Source organism: Berghia stephanieae, chromosome 14 (genome assembly GCF_034508935.2).
Source record: "Berghia stephanieae isolate SIO BIC M18660-M18661 chromosome 14, UCSD_Bste_1.3, whole genome shotgun sequence".
Lineage (NCBI taxonomy): Eukaryota > Metazoa > Mollusca > Gastropoda > Nudibranchia > Aeolidiidae > Berghia > Berghia stephanieae.
Window position 1 is genome coordinate 22,258,587 of NC_088373.1, and position 202 is coordinate 22,258,788.

The following is a 202-nucleotide window of genomic DNA, read 5'->3' on the forward strand; positions in this document are numbered from 1 at the left end:
TTTCTTTTCTTCTTCTTCTTCTTTCTTCTTCTTCTTCTTCTTTTCTTCTTCTTCTTCTTCTTCTTCTTCTTTTCTTCTTCTTCTTCTTCTTCTTCTTTCTTCTTCTTCTTCTTCTTTTCTTCTTCTTCTTCTTCTTCTTCTTCTTCTTCTTCTTCTTCTTCTTCTTTTTTCTCTTCTTCTTCTTCTTCTTCTTCTTCTTCTT